Here is a 23,505-nt window from a genome sequence, read left to right as displayed (position 1 = left end):
TAAATTTAAAATTTCATTTTGAAAAGGTAGGAAAAGAGATTAAAACTTGTCGTAAATTGGTAATGCTGAAAAATGAGCAAATTAACAAACTAAGAGAAAAAAATGATAAGATAAGATCAACAAATAATAATAATAATGAAACAAAAGTAGTTAATATCATGACAAAATGAAAAATCTGAAAAGAAATGGGTGGGGGAAGAGAGGAGGTTCGGGAAAAGACAATTTTAAATGGGTTAATTGGGTTTGAATAGATATTATTAGGTAACCCATTTATACCCATATGCAAAAACTCAAGATACTCATACCCATTTATTCATAGGTGGGTATGGTAAATTTAACTAAATGGGTGTGTTTGCTACTTATAGTTTGATGTTATAATTTTTAAAGTATAAAAGTATATCTCAGTTAATCAGTATTTGTTCTACTTCAGTCCTTAAAATATAAAATGTGTCCCAGTTAAGCATAACATCTATCCCACTTAAATACTAAAGTGTAAAAGTTTTTATACTTCAGAAACTGAAGTGCAACTAATTTGACCTTTTGGCAAACATTTGTAGCAAGTGGTCGTGCAAACCAAAACTGTATTAATAAATAAGTACACATTCCAACCAATTCCCAAAAAATATACATTTATATAAAATTAGAACTAGTAACTAATCCTAACACATGAGTAATGAAAAATCCATATCAGCAAAAAATCTCAAATATGCTTGATCATGATATTTATAATTATCACTATAGATAAGAACCATAATTCCAACAGTACTTATTAATAAGTGTAATATATTTTATGCTTGAGGGGTTAAAGTGTTTCACTATGAAGTTCAGGGACTATAAAGTAAAAATTTAGATATAGTTAAAAGGTGAAAAGTGAAATCAACCATTTTATTGATTAGAAGATTAGGAAAACTTTATGTGGATGTTTTGATACTCTCCAGCTAGTCATTACTCGTATCATTTCTACCCGCTGACTAGTCATACCACACTGATAGAAACCATCCCAAATTAATTCACAACAATGATTACATGGTAAGATAATTTTATCAGAATATGCTGTTCTTCCTATGCAGTTGAATAGTGTTTGAAGTGTTTTAAATTGACAATAAATAAAAAAAATGATCCTTTTTGACGAAATTTAAAGGGTAGTAACTTTTCTTATCCTTTGTTCTATGATGTGAATTAAAAAGAAAAAAAAATGACGTAATTGGGTGTAAAACCATCAAAAACTACGTTGAAACTCTACAAACACATTTGTGGGTGGATCTAAAAATTAAAACCAAATTGTACACCAAAATAAAATCAAAGGGCGAAAATTTTGTACATGGAAAATACTTGTATCGTAATCAAATTAAAGCAAAATCACTAAATATCTATTTGACTTTACTACCAAGAAGAAAAAATAACGCACCACCATATGCTGCTGTTCATGCCAATTACTTGACTTCTACCTCCAGGTCTCCTCCTATATCTTTGACTAAATATTTAGATACTGGAGCAGATGACTTAGTTCATGCTCAGATGTGTGATTGACGATGTAACAATAATGTCATTTCATAAATCTACAAGACCACTATGGTAAACCTGCATCAGGAAACGAGATAACACAATTTAGAGAATTTTTGGGCAACTTGTTAAGCGAATTAAAATTTGGTAATAACTTTCCATGCAGTTTACAAATATCTGCATTTATTATGGAAACACTTGCATGAACACCACCCTTGAAAGCTATGTTTTCAGAACCGGACCGAGTATCGACTCGGCCAAGGTCAGGGGTCAGGGATCAATGGGTTCGATCGGGGGGTCGATAGATGTTGAACCGGATGACGTCATAAATAAAAATTATTTAAAAATTAAAATATTATATATAAAATATCTAATAATATGTTAATATTAATAAAGGTATATTCATATATATTTGATGTTTCAAATATATTTAACAAGAAAATACAAAGAAATTAGAACAATCAAGTAGCAATTTATGTTATTTAATAAATATTAACAAGTTTAGAATTAAAATTATGAATTTAATTGAAAAATAACATCAAATTTTAGGACAATATTTATAAAGTATGAAATATTTGAGGTATATTAATAAGTTTTAACAATTTAGGGGGTCAAAACATAATATTGAAAAGATTGAGTTTTTTTTTTTTAAAAAAATGCCATTGAACCGGAAAAACCGGTTTTTTCCCGGTCAAATCCGGTTTTTGATCGGCTTTGACCGAACTTTAAATTTTCATTTTTACCATGACTCGGACCGGATACTTGGCCGGTTCCCAGTTCGATCACCGATCCGGTCCGAGTTTCAAAACAGAACTTGAAAGTTGGCGTTCCAAGTCCATTTGATCCAACGGAGGCCCATTTTTTTTGACCCTCCCACCTCTCTCCACACCAGTTCCACCCCTTATTTGAGTCCTTACTCTTCAAGATTTGAGTCATGTGCGTGCAATTTGCTATACAACTGGGAGTCTTTAATTCTCTTGAATCCTGAATGTTTTTGCTTGAGACCCTTTAACCATCTTTTGATCCACATGCAAGTATTTTTCTTTAGTGCTAGAGGTTGATTTTTAATTTAACGTTGGACTTATATGTGAGTAATTATACGTTGTAAACTGTCAATTAAAATTAAATTCAATTAAAACGATCAATTATAGTTTGGGCTTTAATGTATCTCATAAGATGTGGGCCTTTAATAGGTAGAGATTTAAGAGTAACTTCTATTTTTATGATGGGTTAAAATAGGAATAAAAAAGATAATGGGAAAGTTATCTATAAATAGGGGTATGATCCCCGAGTCATATGTATTTTTACTGTTGTATTTTTGGTATCATATAATAACTCTTTCCTAATATTCCATCACCAGAAAGGATGCCAAAGAGGAACTAAAGGGCTTTCTTAAAGTATCAGCGAATACGTGTTGATTCCCAAAATCTCAAAAAATTTAAGTACCAGTTAGTCAACATAAATCCAGAAACATTTTCGTAATTTTGTTGTTAATTTATTTTTCAAAAATCACCATAAATATTTTGAATTTAATAGGTGATGATTTTTGTCACGCCCCATTTTCAAAAAATAAAAGAGAAAAGGTGATTTCAAAATGAATTTTTGTTTTTAGAAAATAAAGGAAAAATGGCCTAAAATGGGAATTAGAAAGTGCACAATTTGGGGCCAAAATAATAGTTTAAAAGGGTTTTAAGAAAATAGAAATCACCACTTGGTATCGAGTTTAGGTGTATCAAGTCATCCAAAATATATTTTGAGTAAAAAAAAAATTTGTGGTTTCAGATGCACCTGCAGTGCACGCATGCAATTTCTCCTTCTTCATGCAACGAACTAGCAATAATAAATTTTGTGCAGATTTTTTGAATGAATTTTTCCTCTTTTTCTTTCCCTCCAAGTTTTAGATAGTACAAGGACAACTCATCATCCAAATTTCATCATTTAACACCTACCAAAAATGGATTAAAAGAAGAGAAATGGAACAAATAATCCTATTTTATCCTAATCATCAATTCTAGGTTTTAGAATTTTTTAGTCCCATAAACTCTCAATCCCTAAAACCTCTCGGGACCTCTCTCAATTTTCTCAATTCACGACAAGACAACTCCAACTCCCAAAAAAAAAAAAAAAAAAATCTCTCCACACAACAAACATTTCTCCAACCTCCTCCCTCCCAAAATATTCCCAACACTTCAATTTTCCCACAGAACCCCACGCCCATCTCTTGGCCATCTCTGTCTCCCACGCATCAGGCATCACTCTCAGAAAATTCACTTGAAAAAAAAAAAAAGAAACATTCCTCCACCCTTCCCCGCCCCCCAAAAAAACTCTCCTCTCTCGACTCCCCTATCTCTCTTTCTATGGTAAAAAAAAAAAACTTTCACAACTAATAAGACACTGACTCACAACCCAATTTTCGGCTGTCTCTCTTTCCTTTTCTCACAAATCATGCACAAAAGAGGGAGAAAGAAGCAAGAAAATTGTTATCCGCCTACGGAAATCATCATCATGGTCATCATTGTTTAGTTTTTCCCCTGCAAAACAAGGTGAAGTTTCCCCATGTCTTTTCTATTGCTATGTCCAGATTTGATTTGACCATTGGTGTTGGAATTTTCTTTCATTTTCTTTCTTTGTTCATTCCATTGGCTGGTATGTGGTTTTAAGTGGAGGATTTTACGTGAGCTTTTTCTAGTTGTTTTGATGATTGTTGGTTAAAAAAGTTGGGCATGCATCCACTTCAATTTCATAAAGCATGTGAGCCAAAATTATGCCTATAACATGTTTGAAAAAAAGCCAAAATGAAAAGCTGAATTAAATTGGGTTTTTTTTGCTAACTTAAGGTCATGGTTGGATTGTAGAAATCACAAGTAGTGTTTTGGTATAAATTTTATGATTTTTGGGAGAGATTTGAGTGATTTTAGAAAAACAAAATCGTGGCTGTAATTTGGCAATTTGACCACTTTTCTTTCATTTTTTGTAAAAATAACCTCGGAAATGGATTCTACGCAAAAAATCGAGTGGAGAGATGTCTTTTGACGAATTTTTGTGATCGGAGAATTCACCAGCGTCCTCCATGGTCGCCGGCGAGAAGCTTGATCTGACCAGAGAAGAAGAGAAGGGAAGAAGAAAAAGAGAAAAAGAAAAGAAAGAAGAACAAAAAAGAGAAGAAAGAAAAACAAACGAATGGGCTGAAATTTTTTTTCAGTTGGGCTTGTGATCAGGCTTTCATGTTAAGCCCAATTTTTTACCATATTTAAGCTTTGTATTTTCAATGGGTTTGCTTGTTTCTTTTAATGGATTTAGCCTGTGTTTTCTTCTAGGTTAGAGTGGTCAGGTCCAAGTACTGCAACATGGCAACCCAAATGCATTGAAATGGTCCAATATATATATTTATGTAATCAGAAACCAAAATTTGCAATTTAGTCCCTAATTTTTTGAGTATTTTTATTGTGGCTCTAAAATTTTTGATTTATTTTATTTAGGTCCTTAATTTAATTATATTTTGGTCCCTAAACTTTATTTTTCTTTTGATTTTGACCTCTAATCTCTTTAAATATTATAATTTGATCCAAAAGCTTTTAAATTTTTGTAATTAGGTCCCTGATCTTTATTATTTCTTAATTACAATTGTTCATCTCTAATTGTTAATCATGCTTAATTTAAATGCATTTAATTCGTAAATTTTAGGAATTTTATGTTTATTCATATTTTTTATAATAATAAAGTGAATTTGCTATATGTTTACATTTTCTTTTAAATTATTAATTAAATTGGTGCATTGACTATTTTGTTGATTTTGTAGTATAAATAGGGTAAACTCTACCTCATTTAGTCACTATTTCAAGAGACGTATCCTCTATTATTTTTAAATTTCTTTTTGTGTGCTTCTATATATTTTCTATATGTGTGATTGCATGTTTTAAGTGTTTTTTCTTTCATTTTATTCATTTTTTTAGCTTTCATTCATTTCAAGTTTTCATTTATTTTATTTAATTTTTTATGATTATTTGGGAGGTATTTAAAGGCCAAATTGTAATAGATAGGTGCCTAAGAAACGTATTTAGCTAGGCCATATAATAGATAGATTTTATTTTTTGCCAAAAATATAATTAGTTAGATAAATGTAATAGATAGGTTTATTATTTTTTAAAATCCCCCTTTTAGATTGTAGTTAGGGCTCCCAATATAATAATTAAGTATTATTTGCTTGCATACTTGTGTGTTTATATGCTTATGTGTTTTTCGCTTGTTTAGGATTTTTGTATATAGATATTATGCTTATGTGCTATGTACTCTACATACTTTATATGTTTTATGTGTTTATTCGATTTAATTATGTTTTATATGCTTTATTTATTTATAATGAGTGCATGACGTCATCACACTAGTCCAATGCTAGTTGTGATTTTTTCCCCGATTTCTCATTAGTCCAACGCTAGTTAGGACTTGTAAAAATGAGTTAACCTAATGCTAGACCCTTTACGCTATCGATACGCTAGATTCATGCTTTAGTGTGATTTTTATTGTAGCTCATTTATTTTTTCCTATTTTTAGGATTTTTTATCATTTGCATGATATTTTTCCTATTATTATTCTCTTACCCTTTATATGTTTGGATCATATCATTTAGAATTGCATTTAATTTTAGAAAATTAGAAATATGGTAGTCCATTTGCTTGTTTAGATTAGAAGAGTCACCCTTCGAACATGAAAAATGGACAAGTATGATTTTTTAACATTAGCACGCTATTACCCCTCTATAAGAAGGAAAATTGTCACGAATTTTAGTCTTCCATATTCATTATGTTGTATTCCCCCTTCTAGGTCATGTACATTTATCCATATATTATAATTTCCTTTTTTGAATATCATCTTTTGTATTTTTCGTGACCTCTTCAAAGAATTACTCTTAGGTATCACAATTAATGTGATTGGTACCAATTAAATTTTGAAAAGATATTTCGACTCTCTAGATATCCCTTAGATCTAGATTTGCATTCATATAGAAGCATCCAAAACGTGATAAGTTTTATAAGTTAGACTAGAAAAATTTTCGATTAAATCTCGCAACTGCTCATTGGTTAGGATGAAAGGGTGTCTTAAATCAAAATCTTTGCCTTCTCTTTCTTTAACTGTGACTTTCGAATTCTTTTCTCTTATTTTTAAAGATATGGAGTCGTCTATGTAAACATCAAATTTTTGTCAATTTTTAACGTTTTCTTGGATTTTCATCTATTTAATGAGCTATCTGTTTTCCTGCATCTTAATTTTATTTATTCATTTATTTTTTCTTTTTCTCATCTTTGTTTTATTTTTAAGAAAAGGAAAATATGAAAAAAAAAAAAGAAGAAGAAGAAAAAGTTATGACCAAATTTACACATTTTAATCATTTTCCCTACCAAAATCACTATTAATCCATTTTGACACTTAACCTCTAATCACCTTTCTTTTCATTTTGGGACAAAAATTCATCATTTGACAAAAAACTATTCCACTCACTTTCTTTAACTTCTAACAAGACAAAAAACCACCCCAACTCCCAACCACTCTCGCAGCTCTCTCAATCCTCCATCTGAAACCTTAACAACAACACACACCATCACAGAGGACACAACAAGGAAAACATCTCTCGGCCTTTCTCCCGTCTCCCTCTCAATTCCATAACACAAAAAAAAAAAAAAAAAAAAAAACAAGCAATTCAAACCCAAAACCTCAGCTCTCGGTCCCGCTTTGCCTTTTCTCTTCTAAGTTCACATACCCATTCACAAATCAAGCAAAAAAAGGGGAACATGTGGTCAGACCATTGAGGCTTCGGAATTGCATCACAAACCTTGCCGACCAAGTGAATACAATATTCTTGAGGTATTTTTTTTCCTTTTTCAGTTTTGTTTTTCACATTAAATTCATATTTTGTTGCTTATTTTTCTCCTGCTTTTGCTGTTTCTTTCGTTGTTACTGTGTTGCTGGGATAATAGGCAAGTTACAAGCAAGATTAGGCAAAAGGAAATAAATTTAGTGTATGCATTCCAAGTGTTTAAAAAATGCTCAGATGAAAAAATGATTTAAAAAACTGGATATTGTGCATGTTTTTTTTTTGGTCAAAATAGATGATCATTAGCTAGTATAGGTCCGAATATGTTTGATTATCCAAGGTTTTTGGAGTTTTTGAGCCTTAAAAGAAAGCATTGAAGGATTTTTTTTTAATTTTTGGACTGTTTTTGCTTTAATTTTGTTACATTGTTGTTGCTTTTCATTGATTTCAGCTCATAGTTATGTTGTACATATCATAAGGGGTGTATTGGTATAAGTTTTATGATTTTAGTGGTGATTATAGTGATTTTGAAAAAATAAAAACTAGACTGTTTTTTGGCTATTTCGTCACTTTCGGTTCAATTTTTTTTTTTTTGTAAAAATTAAGCCTAGAAACGGATTCTATGCGAAAAATTGAGTGGGTGGGTGTATTTTGGTGAAATTTTGTGATCAGAAAATTTGCCATGGCCACTGGCTGAGGAAGTTTCAGCTACACAGGAGAGAAAGAAGAAAAAAGAGGGGGAAGAAGAAAAGAAAAAGAAGAAAAGAACGAAAAAAAAGAAGGAAGAAGCAAAAAAATGATTGGGCTAATTTTTATTTTCTGATGAGATTTTCACTTTAATTTCGGTTAGGCTGGAGTCTTCCTTTTGGGGGATTTTTTCATTTGGGCTGGTGTTTATTTTTCATGAAGACAGCCCACATTTTTCTTCCCGGCTGGAGCAAGCAAAGAAAAATAAATGGCCCAAAACGCTTTCCTTACAAAAATCAGAAAAATAAATTTTGCACTTTAGCCCCTAATCTTTAGAGTAATTTTATTGTGGCCCAGAAAATTTTAAATTTCTTCATTCAGGCCCTTAATTTAATTGCTTTTTGACTCTTGAACTTTTGAAAAATTATATTATTGCTCACAAAATTTTCTGATTTTTGCAATTTGGTCCCTTGTGACTTTTTGAGTCTCCTTATTGTAATAGTTTCTTTTCGTTAATAGCTAATTATGTTAATTTTGAATGTATTCAACTTGTAATTTTTGATGTCTTCAAGTTTCTTTATGTTTGATGTATTAATGTGAATTTAGTACTTTTATTATTATTATTATTTTCAATTAAATTGGTGCCATGATTCTTTTGTTCATTTTGAGTATAAATAGGGCAATTTGACTCCATTTAGTCACTACTTCAAAAGGGAGGTACCCCTATTATTATGTAAATATCAATTACGTGGTCTTATGTGCTCTTACGTGTTTATATATTTTTATATGTTTTGTTATTTATTTGATTCAAATTTTCTTATGTTTATTTAGTTAATTTTATAATTATTTGAAAGTTATTTAAATACCTCAAGATGTAATAGATAGGTAATATTTTTGCAAAAAATTGTAATTAGATAGACCAATATAATAGATAGGATAAGTATGTTTATTTTATCATATTTTGCCCTCTTTATATTGTAATTAGGTTCCTTATTGTAATAGATAGAATAGATAGGTTTATTTCCTTATATTTTTTCATTTTAGATTGTAGTTAGATTCCCCGTTATAATAGGTAGGTTTTATGTGTTTATGTAGTTTATGTGTTATATGTTTTATTCGCTTTCCTTAGAATTTTTGCATCTAGATATTATATTTACGTGCTACGTGCTCTTATGTGTTTATTTGTTTTAATTTATGCCTTATTTGTTTTGCTATGTATTATGAATGCATGACGTCATCACACTAGTCTAATGTTAGTTGTGGTTTCTCCTTCCGCTTATTTGCTAGTCCAACGCTATTAAGGTTTTTAGAAATCGGTTAGTCCAACGCTAGACTCTTACATCATTCATGCATTAGATTCATTTTTTTTTTGTATGACATTCATTGCATTTTTTTGGATAATTTTTATTTTAGGAGCTTTTCCCATTTGCATGATATTTCCTATTATATTATACTCTATCCCCTATCCTTTATATGTATTAATCATATCATTTAGGATTGCATCTCATTTAAGAAATTACAAAATAAGTTAGTTCATTTGCTTGTTTAGATTAGAAGAATTATTCTTTGAACATGGCAAATGAGCGATTATCACTCTTTAGTTTAAATATTTCATTAGTCTCTGTATAAGAAAATTTTGTCACGAGTTTTGTCTCTCGTACCCATTATATTGCATCCCTTCTTTCTTGATAACTTATATCTATATATAATCTAATTTTCTTTTCTTTTGAATTTCATTTTTGTATATTCGTGCCTCTTTTAAGGAATTATTTTGGCTTTCGCAATTAATGCGATTGATATCAATTAAACCCTTGAATAGACATTTTGTTCCTTTTGATATTTTCTATAAATTTAGATTTGCATTCATGTAAGAAACATCAAAACGTGATAAATTTAGGGGTTAGATTAGAAAATTTTTTGAATAATCCTCGCAACTAGTTTAGACTAAATTGAAATGGTGCCTTAGATTTGAGTCGATTGAATATTTGCCTTTCCTTTCTTCAATCATGACTCACAAACTCATTTTCAAAGACCTGGAATTGTCGAGAAGAGTTTTATTTTATTTTATTTTGTTAAAAAATTTTTTGGGTGACTTGGTACACTCAAATTTAATACCAAGTGACGACTCTTATTTATCTTATAAAAACTTTTAGACTAAATTTTGGACCCAAACTGTCGCATTCTTTAAAGTCCTATTTTAGGCCTTTTTTACTTATTTTTAAATAAAAATCACATCTTTTGTAAATATGATTTTTATCGCAAAAAAAAGGGCGCGACAGCTTGGCGATTCTATTGGAAAAGTTAGAGAATCCAAGCATTTGGTTTAGTTATCTTTTCTCTTTTTAACCCCTTCACTTATCATATTTGGATGTCTTAGATTGCATTTTTTTTTGGGTAAAATACATAAAACCCTCCTGTGGTTAAGGAAATTGACACGAAACTTCCTCATTATTCAAAAACTCCCACATAACCTCCTTGTACTTTGGAGTAATTTGAAAAATGGACGGAAATCATCCAAATTGACGGAAAGATATAAATTTCCTATATTAACCTTATTTACAAACTGAATCAAAGTTTAACTCAAGGCTCAATTAAAGTTTTAAAAACTTTCTTTCTTCATTTGAAACAAAGGTAGAACTAAGGGGCTCATTTGAAATTTTATAAGATGTATCATCTTCTTCAAGGAAATGTCAGAACATTCTGGGCTTTGCGGTCATTCCAGCTTTATCCCACATACCATCTTCGAGCTTCCTAGCTTCGTAGCTAAGACGCCGCCAAAGAAACAGAGATGAATTTCTTGCGGCATGCTCCTAGTAGCTCTTAGTAGATAGCCAGGCTTTATACTTCCCAACGACTTATATTGATTCGTTCCCGGCCTTGAGAAATGCCCCACCGTGCCTTAAGAAGGTCTGATTCTTTGGCGGTTGAACAGGCAGGTGCCAGATCCCGCCCAAGTGACATAGATTTAGCTATTTTAGTGGGGTTCATCCTTCTGTTTCCTCAAATCAAGTTTACTCCGTCAAATGGTTTGATGCCCAATTCTACTTTTTTTCTTGAATTTGAATCACTTCCTCTTTATCGTCATTCTTCTGTTTAACTGCGTTCTGGGCTTTGCGGTCATTCCGGCTTCATTCCACATACCATCTTCGACCTTCCTAGCTTCGGAGCTAAGACGAAGCCAGGGAACTCAATCCGTCCATTGCCTTATTTGAAGTGGAATCAGCAGCATATTGGCATCAAAGGCCTTCATACCATTCTCTTTGGATGCTCTAGGCACTCAACCTTTTATACGGTGGATCGGCTGAGGTCTATCGGCCTCGCCTTGTTCACCATCTTTGGATTCCGGCACAGCAGCATTCTCGCTACTGTCTCTGCCGTCGAATCAGAATCGATCTCTGAAGGAATGGTACTTGTTGTTGTTGGCGTTGTTTTTCCCAATCCCCTCTCCCTGGAGGGCCACTATTCTGCTTCTTTGCATCCACGATCAATTGGTGTTATGTTGGGATCAATTGATCAAGAATTTTTTGTTAATTTTTGAGACTATTAGATTGAGAATTTTTATTGTTATTTTGTGCTCTATCTAATTTGGAAATTTTTGGTGTTATTTTGGGATCATTGAGTGTTGAAATCAGTGATGATTGGTGGTAGAGTTGCTGGTTATTGGTGGTGATGGTGGAGCTACTGGTGATCAGTGGCGGTATTGACGATGATTGGTGTTCACTGGAGTCGTTGACCATTTTGGTGTTATTGATTAGTTTGGTTGCGAGCAGGAAAGAAATGGAGAAGGAAAATAAAAAAAAAGAAAAAGAAAATGACAAAACACTGCAAAATGCTAAATTGTCCTTGACAATATCACTTGAAACTCCCTTAATAGACGAGCACATCTCAAACGCTGTTAATTTGGATGATTTTCGTCCATTTTCCAAATTAGTCCAAAGCACAAGGAGATTATGTGGGAGTTTTTGAATAATGAGGGAGTTTTTGAATAATGAGGAAGTTTCATGTCAATTTCCTTAACCACAGGGGGTTTTATGTATTTTACCCTTTCTTTTTTTATGATGTTTTGCATTTCACACTCGTATTCGTTCCTCGTTTTTCGTGTATGCGATGAATGATTTGTCTATATACTTTTATTTATTTATACTTACTCTATTGCGCTTTGCATTTTGGGGGTGGGGAGCGATATTACCCTAGAGCCTTCAAAGCATGTTTAATGGTATTATTCCCTTCTCTCAAAGGAGCACTTCATACGTGCATACGTTATTTCTTTTTAACCCTTTATCTTATTTTTTCTTTTAGTGGTTGTCGCACCACTCCTCCCTATTAGGTTTATGATCGATCCATTTGGACATGTGACCGTGGCACGACATGCACGTAGCAATGTCTGGGGGACTACTTGAGCCACCGACTATGGGTTTTGGAATTGATGACCCTTCGCTCTTGTGTTTGAAGGTTTGGGGATCTAAAATTTTATCGAGTATAGATGCATTAGTAAGTCCAACCTAATGCATCCATTTAGAAATCACCTAGGATAGAGCCTTCATCTGCCTTATTAAGAACACTAGGTACGAGGGGAGGGATTCTATCCCTCTTTCTCTTATATTTATGTATTATTTTGTTGCTCCAATATGTTATTTGTTGTTTATCAAATAAACTAACCATTGTTTTATTCTCTTATATTGCATTCATAAAACTTAGAAATAAGAATTTTGGTATGATACTCATTTAGGACAGAACGTCTTTTATAAATAACACGTTTAAATTTCAGTTTAATGCATTAATACTATGTATATCTATGCATGTCATCTTTAGACTTATCCCGACATCTAAATGGGATACATTTTGATCATGTTTCAATTATTGTATTGCACATTTATTCGCTTTAATAAACCGTCATCATGCATTAACCGTAGAGGGAATGTCACTTAGGGAATCCCGTATTAGGAATAAACTATAATTTTTTTTCGGATATATAATCCAATGAGACTTACACGTTTATATTTTTGTACCATCTAAAGAGATAGTGCACAAGGCAAGGTAAGATCCGATCCTGTCTATGATGATGGCATTAAAGATGATGGAGTAGCTTTTGTACTTTAGAATATGAGTTTCTAAGATTCACTTTTTGGTCGTTTGGTCAAGGTTGGTAAAATCCCTTGCGTGAGGACACTAAATTGAAGAAATTCATAAATGATTCCTTGTTGTTGGGATAATAAATATATTGAGACCAAATTTTGATTTTAGAAGACTCATATATTAATGCATTACAATGAGAACTATGAAAATTGAGACAACAAATGAGTTGGCAATTCATTCGATTTTTGAATGAATCATCAATTCTATTCAATTCGTTTGATTAGTTTATTCTCTTTTTGGGTTTCGATCCATGCTTCATTAAAGAAACTAGTCGAGATATTGCAATCTTTTCAAGAGTAGGTTCTTTTATACTAATTGACTTTTGACATCTCTTCTTGTGCCAACCAAAACAATCAATCCATTCGGACTTTATCCTCATTTTGTTAACTCAAATGTTTCCTGCCATTTCAATTAGCCAAAATTTTAAATTGCTTTTCAATCGAATGCCAGTAAATTGATCGGATCAATCAGTTATTGTGTGGTGTCTATCCTAGATAATTGCATTTTTCATATTAAGCCAACCTTTGGTAGAAAAGGGCTCCCCATAGGACATGCATCTGAATTCTTTAAATACTTTCTAACTCTTTTCCTTTTTCTTTCTCCTTTTCTTCTTTTGAAATACAATCTCAGCAGGTCTAGTTGAGAATAAATTTCTAATCCAGTTTCTCCTCCACGATCTCAGGTATTCTTGAACATAGCTTCACAAAGGAACCTCATCGTCACCAGATCCTGAAGTAAAGCCTTGAGACAACTTGTAAACATGAGTTTAGTGCTAGAAACTTCGGAGAGATCTGCCCTAGTTGTGTCATCAGATTTGACTGTTTTGGGAGCTCAATTAAGTGGGGTACTTGGCAAGTTTAATGAACTGAGTGCTGAAACAGCTGCACAAAAGCGGTGTAGACACCAAAATTTTAATTTTTATCTAATTCAATTTTAGTTTAATTTTTTATTATTTATTCTTTTATTTTATTTTATTGTAATTGATTAAATGATAGTTAGTGTTTATTTTTATAAATTAGGTTCATTATTTTAAGGTATTTTTGCATTAAATTTCTAAAAAAAGGAAAAATTCTCACAAAAATTCAAAATTTGTCTTTAACCCTTTTAGATTTAATTTCTTTAAGATAAATGAAAATTGTGCAATAAGAATTAATATTTTTTATTTATTTTGTTTACCTAAATTGTTTTTGGAAATATATAATAAATAAATGAAAATAAGAAAACAAGTGTATTAGGGGATCATTAGACAAGTGTATTAGGGGGATATTAGACAAGTGGAGTGCATGCAAATAGGACAGATGTTCTCATTCTTGGTTGACAAAACATGCAAGGGGGGGTTAGGTGGCTAGACACTTGGAGGCCTAGAATAATTTGAAAAAAAAAGAGCAAAAGGAAAAAGAAAAGGAAGGAAACTCGGCTGTGGAAAAAAAATCAAGAAAGATCCTACGGGGAAACTAAGGGAAAAAGGGGAGAGAGTGGCTAAGTCAAAAGGAAGAAAGTAAGAAGGTTTCGGGCGAAGGGAGAAAAAATTGACTGAGCAAGAGGAGGAATAGAAAAAAGAGGCAAGAATCAGAAAGGAAAATTAGGAAAGAAAGCGAGAGAAAAAGAGAGAAACAGAGAAAATTTTTTTTTCCAGAAAACCGAGTCAGGGTTGGCGAAATAACCTTCTTCTGGACCAAATTTTGATCTTGCTCTTGCTCCTTTAGGATTTATTTCTGTTTCTGAACTCTATACGGTGGCAAAGCTACAAGTTTTGTTTAGAAAGCATCTTGAAAGAACGCCTCCAACACCCTCAAATTTTGGCTTCAACTTTGCTCGTTGTCAGCCCTTAAGTGTTCTTTACCAGAAATTTGCAGCTTCAAGTTCAGTATTTGGATGCGATCTTTTCAATCATTCTTTGTTCACTGGACTCCATAAGGTGCTAAAGGCAATCCCTTTTGCCTTCTATCTCTCACGCAACTCAGATCTTCCCTAAATATGTCAAAGACCATGCTGCGTTTTGTTCACTTTGTTGTTTTTCTTCCTAGAACAGCCCACTGGTTGGGTTTTGTTGCGTGATTCGTTACCTGATGTTTGTATTTGGGAGACAAAATTTGATATATGATATCTTGAGTCATGTGGTTGAAAAACTCTTAGATCTTGGGGGCATCATGGTGGGTTTCATCAGAAACTGGTTGCGTCATTTCCCTTTTTGCGTATTCCGCCTGATTTTCTGTGGCTTGGTGATTCGTGCTTGGGTTGTATTAATCAACATGTTCAGTTGTTAAGGGTTTGACAGATGGTTCGATGGTTTTGTGTGAAGCTTTGCACGAATTTTCTGCATCAAATTTACAAAAGCGTTCAGTGGCGGAGCTAGGAATTAACTTTTGGGGGGGGCGAGTCTATAGCAATGAAAGTAAAATATATTTACAAAAAAAATAATGTGAACATATATACCACAAGATTAGAAACAACCTTATATAAAATGAAAATTACTTATACGCTTCACATATACAAAAATATCATCATATTTACAAATCTATTTGATTGTGTGGGACATATAAAATTGTGCACGATGACTTTTAATTTTATCAAAGTCATCAATGATTGAATTTATATCAAAAGTTCTAGCAATTTCTTTCTCAATATACATTATCATAGAGTTGGCAAGGAAGTCTTCCTCCATCTTAGAACACAAACAAGTCTTGATGATTTTCAAAGTAGAAAATACACGCTCTGTTGTAGCTATTGAAACAGGAAGAGTCAAAATAAGACGAAGCAATCTATCAATAAGAGTATAGCACATTGACTTTCTTGTCTATGCTAACACTTGGCACAACTCCTGAAGTGATAAAAAATTTTGAAGCTGAGAATTACAGGAAAACTCAATCTGTAAAAGCTCTAATTGAGTTCTTAAGTGTAACTTCTCTTGATCTGTGAAATCAGCTGAATAAAACTTTAGAGACCAATGCAAGGTTGTTGGGAAAGAGACCAATGTAGGTTAATGGGAATTTGACCAATGCAAAAGACTGGTTTCCCTAATTCTCTTACAAATTTCGGCCATTCAGCCTGATTTAAAAGCCCGGCCATCACCCAAGGAAGCCAATAGGATCCTCAAAATAAAATTAGTATGAAAATTGGAAAAGGAAACCAGTCTCAGAATCAACTAAAATAAATGCTTATCACCCGAATTCAGAAGGCCAAGTACGAAAAACAATACAAGTCCCCCTCGAGCAATTCATCAAACAACTGGTGGGAGAACTTTTTACACCTACATTTCACTAAATAAATGCAATGTCAAACTAACCTGGTAAATGGTAATAGCTGCAATAGTCTGAAATAGTATTGATGATCAGTGTTAGTTTATCTGGCATTGCAACTTACAGGTCAATTTAAGCAACCAATGTCTAATTCATTAACCTGCTCTGATGATACAATAATATGAAACAACCCCTTTACTTCCTGAAAAAAAAAAGACACGTTCAGCAAATGCTAAAAGAAAAATTACCTAGTCAATGCAAAACGCAATGGTACAATCCTTAGCCATGTGCGGGGGAAGGTCTTCACAGGAGAGACTTCTTCAAGCCTTTAATGGTCTCTACTCGATGAGATTATGAGAAGCCATGACTTTGTGAGCTCACAAGGATCAATTCCAGTAACTAATGATATATCGTTTGAGTAGATTTGATACATCTCTGCAGAACAAGGTGAGAAGATTTTGACGTTTTTATTTTCTAGGAAGAAGAACTGTAGCAGAGTCAATTGCCAGGTTAACTGGCTATCTTTTCTTTGCACTTGTATGAAGTCCGTTAAGAAAAGTGGCAATTCTCTGTTATTTGGACCAAGTCCAAATAACTTTCAAACATTATTGTTGGGGGGCAAATTGAATTTTTTGATCAATTTTGGGGGGGGGGCAAAACATAATAATAAAAATATTTTTACCTAGAATTTTTTTTTAACAATTGGAGGGGGGCGGTTGCCCCCTTGGCCCCCCTTCCCTCCGCCCCTGTGTGGAACATATAAAATTGTGCACGATGACTTTTAATTTTATCAAAGTCATCAATGATTGATTTTATATCAAAAGTTCTAGCAATTTCTTTCTCAATATACATTATCATAGAGTTGGCAAGAAAGTCTTCCTCCATCCTAAAACGCAAACAAGTATTGATGATTTTCATAGAAGAAATTACACGCTCTGTTGTAGCTGTTTAAACCGGAAGAGTCAAAATAAGACGAATCAATCTATCAATAAGAGTATAGCACATTGACTTTCTTGTCTTTGCTAACACTTGGCAAAACTCCTGAAGTGATGACAAATTTTGAAGCTGAGAATTACAGGAAAACTCAATCTGTAAAAGCTCTAATTGAGTTCTTAAGTGTAACTTCTCTTGATCAGTGAAGTCAGCTGAATAAAACTTTAGAGACCAATGCAAGGTTGTTGGGAAAGAGACCAATGTAGGTTAATGGGAATTTGACCAATGCAAAAGACTGGTTTCCCTAATTCTCTTACAAATTTCGGCCATTCAGCCTGATTGAAAAGCCCGGCCATCACCCAGGGTAGCCAACAAGATCCTCAAAATAAAATTAGTATGAAAATTGGAAAATCAAACCAATCTCAGAATCAACTAAAATAAATGCTTATCACCCGAATTCAGAAAGCCAGGTACGAAAAATAATACAAGTCCCCCTCGAGCAATTCATCAAACAACTGGCGGTAGAACTTTTTACACCCACATTGCACTAAGTAAATGCAATGTCAAACTAACCTGGTAAATGGTAATAGTTGCAATAGTCTGAAATGGTATTGATGATCAGTGTTAGTTTATCTGGCATTGCAACTTACAGGTCAATTTAAGCAACCAATGCCTAATTCATTAACTTGCTCTGATGATACAAAAATATGAAACAACCTCTTTACTTCCTGAAAAAAAAAGACACGTTCAGCATATGCTAAAAGAAAAATAACCCAGACAATGCAAAATGCAATGGTACAATCCTTAGCCATGTGCGGGGGAAGGTCTTCATAGGGGAAAGTTCTTCAAGCCTTTAATGGTCTCTACTCGATGAGATTATGAGAAGCCATGACTTTGTAAGCTCATAAGGATCAATTCCAGTAATTAATGATATATCGTTTGAGCAGATTTGATACATCTCTGCGGAACAAGGCGTGAAGATTTTGACGTTTCTACTTTCTAGGAAGAAGAACTGTAGCAGAGTCAATTGCCAAGTTAACTGGCTATCTTTTCTTTGCACTTGTATGAAGTCTGTTAAGAAAAGTTGCAATTTTCTGTTATTCGGACCAAATCCAAATAACTTTCAAACATTATTGTTTGGGTCCTTGGGGTGGCAAAGTGAATTTTTTGATCAATTTTTTGGGGGGCAAAAGATAATAATAAAAAGTTTTCTGCTTAGAAATTTTTTTTAACAATTGGAGGGGGGCGGTTGCCCCCTGGCCCGCCTTCCCTCGGCCCCAGTGTGGGACATATAAAATTTTGTCCGATGACTTTTAATTTTATCAAAGTCATCAATGATTGAATTTATATCAAAAGTTCTAGCCATTTCTTTCTCAATATACATTATTGTAGAGTTGGCAAGGAAGTCTTCCTCCATCCTAGAACGCAAACAAGTTTTGATGAATTTCATAGCAGAAAATACACGCTCTGTTGTAACTGTTGAAACAGGAAAAGTAAAAATAAGATGAATCAATCTATCAATAAGAGTATAGCACATTGACTTTCTTGTCTTTGCTAACACTTGGCACAACTCCTGAAGTGATGACAAATTTTGAAGTTCGGAATTACTGGAAAACTCAATCTGGAAAAGCTCTAATTGAGTTCTTAAGTGTAACTTCTCTTGATCTGTGAAGTCAGCTGAATAAAACTTTAGAGACCAATGCAAGGTTGTTGGGAAAGAGACCAATGCAGGTTAATGGGAATTTGACCAATGCAAAAGACTGGTTTCCCAAACCCTTACAAATTTCGGCCATTCAGCCCGAATGAAAAGCCCGGCCATCAACCAAGGAAGCCAACAGGATCCTCAAAATAAAATTAGTATGAAAATTGGAAAAGGAAACCAGTCTCAGAATCAACTGAAATAAATGCTTATCACCCGAATTCAGAAGGCCAAGTACGAAAAACAATACAAGTCCCCCTCGAGCAATTCACCAAACTACTGGCGGGCGAACTTTTTACACCCACATTTCACTAAATAAATGCAATGTCAAACTAACATGGTAAATGGTAATAGCTGCAATAGTCTGAAATGGTATTGATGATCAGTATTAGTTTATCTGGCATTGTAACTTACAGGTCAATTTAAGCAACCAATGTCTAATTCATTAACCTGCTCTGATCATACAATAATATGAAACAACCCCTTTACTTCCTGAAAAAAAAGACACGTTCAGCAAATGCTAAAAGAAAAATTACCTAGTCAATGCAAAATGCAAAGGTACAATCCTTAGCCATGTGCGGGGGAAGGTCTTAACAGGAGAAAGTTCTTCAAGCTTTTAATGGTCTCTACTCGATGAGATTACGAGAAGCCATGACTTTGTGAGCTCACAAGGATCAATTCCAGTAAATAATGATATATTGTTTGAGCAGATTTGATACATCTCTGCGGAACAAAGTGAGAAGATTTTGACGTTTCTACTTTCTAGGAAGAAAAACTGTAGCAGAGTCAATTGCCAGGTTAACTGGCTATCTTTTCTTTGCACTTGTATGAAGTTCGTTAAGAAAAGTGGCAATTCTCTGTTATTTGGCCCAAGTCCAAATAATTTTCAAACATTATTGTTTGGGCCCTTGGAGGGCAAAGTGAATTTTTTGATCAATTTTGGGTGGGGGGGGCAAAACATAATAACAAAAATTTTTTTACCTAGAATTTTTTTTTTTACAATTGGAGGGGGGCGGTTGCCCGCTTGGCCCCCCTTCCCTCCGCCCCTGTGTGGGACATATAAAATTGTGCACGAGGACTTTTAATTTTATCAATTTTGGGTGGGGGGGGCAAAACATAATAACAAAAATTTTTTTACCTAGAATTTTTTTTTTTACAATTGGAGGGGGGCGGTTGCCCGCTTGGCCCCCCTTCCCTCCGCCCCTGTGTGGGACATATAAAATTGTGCACGAGGACTTTTAATTTTATCAAAGTCATCAATGATTGAATTTATATCAAAAGTTCTAGCAATTTCTTTCTAAATATACATTATCATAGAGTTGGCAAGAAAGTCTTCCTCCATCCTAGAACGCAAACAAGTCTTGATGATTTTCATAGCAGAAAATACACGCTCTTTTGTAGCTGTTGAAACAGGAAGAGTCAAAATAAGATGAATCAATCTATCAATAAGAGTATAGCACATTGACTTTCTTGTCTTTGCTAACGCTTGGCACAACTCCTGAAGTGATGACAAATTTTGAAGCTGAGAATTACTGGAAAAATCAATCTGGAAAAGCTCTAACTGAGTTCTTAAGCGTAACTTCTCTTGATCTGTGAAGTCAGCTGAATAAAACTTTAGAGACCAATGCAAGGGTGTTGGGAAAGAGACCAATGCAGGTTAATGGGAATTTGAACAATGCAAAAGACCGGTTTCCCTAATTCCCTTACAAATTTCGGCCATTCAGCATAATTGAAAAGCCCTCGGCCATCACCCAGGGAAACCAACAAGATCCTCAAAATATAATTAGTATGAAAATTGGAAAAGGAAACCAGTCTCAGAATCAACTAAAATAAATGCGTATCACCCGAATTCAAAAGGCAAAGTACGAAAAACAATACAAGTCCCCCTCGAGCAATTCATCAAACAACTGGCGGGAGAACTTTTTACACCCACATTTCACTAAATAAATGCAATGTCAAACTAACCTGGTAAATGGTAATAGCTGCAATAGTCTGAAATTGTATTGAGGATCAGTGTTAGTTTATCTGGCATTGCAACTTACAGGTCAATTTAAGCAACCAATGTCTAATTCATTAACCTGCTCTGATGATACAATAATATGAAACAACCCCTTTACTTCCTGAAAAAAAAAGACACGTTCTGCATATGCTAAAAGAAAAATTACCTAGTCAATGCAAAATTCAATGGTACAATCCTTAGCCATGTGCGGGGGAAGGTCTTCACAGGAGAAAGTTCTTCAAGCCTTTAATGGTCTCTACTCGATGAGATTATGAGAAGCCATGACTTTGTGAACTCATAAGGATCAATTCTAGTAATTAATGATATATCGTTTGAGCAGATTTGATACATCTCTGCGGAACAAGGTGAGAAGATTTTGACGTTTCTACTTTCTAGGAAGAAGAATTTAGCAGAGTCAATTGCCAGGTTAACTGGCTATCTTTTCTTTGCACTTGCATGAAGTCCGTTAAGAAAAGTGGCAATTCTCAGTTACATGGATCAAGTCCAAATAACTTTCAAACATTATTGTTTGGGCCCTTGGGGGGTAAAGTGAATTTTTTGATCAATTTTGGGGGGAGGGGCGGGCAAAACATAAAAATAAAAATTTTTTTACCTAGAATTTTTTTTTTAACAATTGGAGAGGGGCGGTTGCCCCCTTGGCCCCCTATTCCCTCCGCCCTTGTGTGGGACATATAAAATTGTGCACGATGACTTTTAATTTTATCAAAGTCACCAATGATTGAATTTATATCAAAAGTTCTAGCAATTTCTTTCTCAATATACATTATCATAGAGTTGGCAAGAAAGTCTTCCTCCATCCTAGAACGCAAACAAGTCTTGATGATTTTCATAGCAGAAAATACACGCTCTGTTGTAGCTGTTGAAACAGGAAGGGTCAAAATAAGACGAATCAATCTATCAATAAGAGTATAGCACATCGACTTTCTTGTCTTTGCTAACACTTGGCACAACTCCTGAAGTGATGACAAATGTTGAAGCTGAGAATTACAGGAAAACTCAATCTGGAAAAGCTCTAATTGAGTTCTTGAGTGTAACTTCTCTTGATCTGTGAAGTCAGCTGAATAAAACTTTAGAGACCAATGCAAGGTTGTTGGGAAAGAGACCAATGCAGGTTAATGGGAATTTGACCAATGCAAAAGACTGGTTTCCCTAATTCCCTTACAAATTTCGGCCATTCAGCCTGAATGAAAAGCCTGGCCATCACCCAAGGAAGCCAACAGGATCCTCAAAATAAAATTAGTATGAAAATTGGAAAAGGAAACCAGTCTCAGAATCAACTGAAATAAATACTTATCACCCGAATTCAGAAGGCCAAGTACGAAAAACAATACAAGTCCCCCTCGAGCAATTCATAAAACAACTGGCGGGCGAACTTTTTACACCCACATTTCACTAAATAAATGCAATGTCAAACTAGCATGGTAAATGCTAATAGCAGCAATTGTCTGAAATGGTATTGATGATCAGTGTTAGTTTATCTGGCATTGCAACTTACAGGTCAATTTAAGCAACCAACGTCTAGTTCATTAACCTGCTCTGATGATACAATAATATGAAACAACCCCTTTACTTCCTGAAAAAAAAAGATACGCTCAGCAAATGCTAAAAGAAAAATTACCTAGACAATACAAAATCCAATGGTACAATCCTTAGCCATGTGCGGAGGAAGGTTTTCACAGGAGAAAGTTCGTCAAGCCTTTAATGGTCTCTATTCGATGAGATCATGAGAAGCCATGACTTTGTGAGCTCACAAGGATCAATTCCAGTAATTATTGATATATCGTTTGTGCAGATTTGATACATCTCTGCGGAACAAGGTGAGAAGATTTTGACGTTTCTACTTTCTAGGAAGAAGAACTGTAGTAGAGTCAATTGCCAGGTTAACTGGCTATCTTTTCTTTGCACTTGTATGAAGTCCGTTAAGAAAAGTGGCAATTCTCTGTTATTCGAACCAAATCCAAATAACTTTCAAACATTATTGTTTAGGCCCTTGGGGGGCAAAGTGAATTTTTTGATCAATTTTAGGGGGGGCAAAACTTAATAATAAAAAATTTTTTACTTAGAAATTTTTTTTCACAATTGGAGGGGGGTGGTTGCCCCCCTTGCCCCCTTCTCTCCACCCCTGTGTGGGACATATAAAATTGTGCACGATGACTTTTAATTTTATCAAAGTATTCAATGATTGAATTTATATCAAAAGTTCTCGCAATTTCTTTCTCAATATACATTATCATAGAGTTGGCAAGAAAGTCTTCCTCCATCCTAGAACGCAAACAAGTCTTGATGATTTTCATAGCAGAAAATACATGCTCTGTTGTAACTGTTGAAACAGGAAGAGTGAAAATAAGACGAATCAATCTATCAATAAGAGTATAGCACATTGACTTTCTTGTCTTTTCTAACACTTGGCACAACTCCTGAAGTGATGACAAATTTTGAAGTTGAGAATTACAGGAAAATTCAACATGGAAAAGATCTA

At 33.8% G+C, this 23,505-nt stretch overlaps 2 long non-coding RNA genes across 2 annotated transcripts; both read left to right on the top strand.

The window, feature by feature from the left end:
* The first annotated feature begins 3,515 nt into the window (after positions 1–3,515).
* On the top strand, positions 3,516–4,941 carry LOC113690028 (uncharacterized). The gene is made up of 2 exons (XR_003448297.2): positions 3,516–4,046; positions 4,821–4,941. It is a non-coding gene; the product is annotated as an uncharacterized lncRNA (long non-coding RNA).
* Positions 4,942–6,511: 1,570 nt separating this feature from the next.
* LOC140007665 (uncharacterized) lies at positions 6,512–14,084 on the top strand. Its single transcript, XR_011815004.1, has 2 exons — positions 6,512–7,362; positions 13,818–14,084. It is a non-coding gene; the product is annotated as an uncharacterized lncRNA (long non-coding RNA).
* Positions 14,085–23,505: the final 9,421 nt, after the last annotated feature.

Source organism: Coffea arabica, chromosome 5c, assembly GCF_036785885.1.
Source record: "Coffea arabica cultivar ET-39 chromosome 5c, Coffea Arabica ET-39 HiFi, whole genome shotgun sequence".
Lineage (NCBI taxonomy): Eukaryota > Viridiplantae > Streptophyta > Magnoliopsida > Gentianales > Rubiaceae > Coffea > Coffea arabica.
Note: the sequence above shows the minus strand (reverse complement) of the source record. Positions and strands in the feature narration are given on the sequence as shown.